We start from the raw sequence: 2,067 nt of genomic DNA on the forward strand, positions 1-2,067 counted from the left end.
ACAAAACTATTTGGTTTTGATTGGTCTTTTTTTTTTTTTTTTGCTATTGCAGGGTATACTTTATTATTATTATTTTTAGAAAAATTTTATTTAATAAAAATTTCATAGGTACAGCTTTTGGAACATAGTGGTTTGATTGGTCTTTAACGCCTTTTGCACCTCCTACTACTGGGTTTAATTAATTGACCCTGATTTTTTTTTTTTTTTAAAGATTTTATTTGAGAGGCAGAGCTACAGACAGAGAGGGAGAGGTGGAGTGAAAGGTGTTCTATCCGCTGGTTTATTCCCCAAATGGCCACAACATCTGGAGTTGATCCCATCCAAAGCCAGGAGCCAAGAGCTTCTTCTGGGTCTCCCATGTGGGTGTAGGGGCCCAAACAGTTGGACCATTTTCCACTGCTTCCCTAGGCCATTAGCAGGGAGCGGGATTGGAAGAGGAGCAGCTGAGACACACATGGGATGCTGGTGCCGCAGGCAGAGGCTTTGCCTACTACGTCACAGCTCCGGCCCTGACTCTGATGTTTTAAAAAGTGATTATTTATTTATTTTATTTGAAAATCAGGCACAGATGCAGGGAGAAAGACGCATAACCTCACATCTTCTGGTTTTCTCCCCAAATGCCCAGAAATAGCCAGGGCTGTGCCAGGCCAAATCCAGGAGCCTGAAACTCAATCTGAATCTCCCTGTGTGGGTGGCAGGGACTCAACCACGTTGAGGGCTCACCTGGTGCCTTTCAGGGTTTGCATTAGCAGGAAGCTGGAATTGGGAGAGGAGCTGAGACTTGGACCGGGCACCCTGAGATGGGATGCAAACACCCCACGTGATGTCTTCACCGCTGAGCCAAACACCAGCTCCCAGACGTTTTTGTAAGATGCACAGGAAAGAGTTAAAAGGTATGCTTTTTTTTTTTTTAAGATGTATTTATTTATTTGAAAGGCAGTATAAGAGAGGCAGAGAGAGAGAGAGAGAGATCTTCCATTCTACTGGTTCATTCTCCAAATAGCCATTATGGCTGGAGCTGTGCCAATCCAAAGCCAGGAGCCAGGAGCTTCTTGCAGGTCTGCCACGTGGGTGCCGGGGCCCAAGGACTTGGACCATCTTCTACTGTGGGGATCCTAAACTGTAGGAATTTCTTCAGAGTACATTTCCAAAGTAAATGGCACTCTCAAAAGGAAATGCCATTGCTCCTTGTGCATTAAATCCTTATGACCATGCCAAGATTATTCATCCTAATATCCTCAAAGTCCTGTACGCTAGCCCTAGAGTTCAGAGTTTACACGCTGAGTCTTAGGCGATGTGTTGGGATTTCCAGATCCTGACTGATTCTTAGTATAACAAGTTTATTGTCTCTGAGATTTAGTTTCTCCATATTTTGAGATTGGGACATATTCTGAGTGTCAAGCGATTAAAAGGATCTGTGAATCAATGAGCCTTGCAGGATACCATGAGAAAAACACATTTATTCACATTGAACATCTAAGCAAATTAAATTGGCAAGGTAGCATTTAAAATGTGTCAGACATTATTGCCTCACACCCAAAAGAATTCCTAGTGATTTGAAATTTCTATGTGTTGTATTTTATAACAAATCTAGTCTAGACCCCTCACTTCAACTGCTGGACAAGTAATGTCTTGCAAGACTAAACCACAGTCATTTCTATTTCTTGGATTAAACCATTGTATTTCGCTTGGATGAGGGTATATTGTGGTACATGTACACCTGTTGTTTCAGGGGTTTAATACATAAAGTTTATACATAGAGAAAAACGAAAAGTTACTGAAAGCTGGGTAATTTTTTCTTAAAAAAAGGATAGAAAGAAAGCTATATAAATGGTTGTCATGTGTAGGAATTGGAAGAAAAATGTGTGGTCATAGACAAAATATGGTTAATTATGACTTGTGGTACACACACAAAAATATGGGGATTTGAATAAACATCTTTACCTTTCAAAACAAGAAGTCATCATATCTACAAAAGCACATGACTTAGAAACATGGCAAATATCAGAAGAAAGATCTAAAATTGTCACAAGGGTTGTCTGGGCAGAGCTGAATAGGTGGTCTCTT

This window comes from Lepus europaeus, chromosome 6, assembly GCF_033115175.1.
Source record: "Lepus europaeus isolate LE1 chromosome 6, mLepTim1.pri, whole genome shotgun sequence".
NCBI lineage: Eukaryota > Metazoa > Chordata > Mammalia > Lagomorpha > Leporidae > Lepus > Lepus europaeus.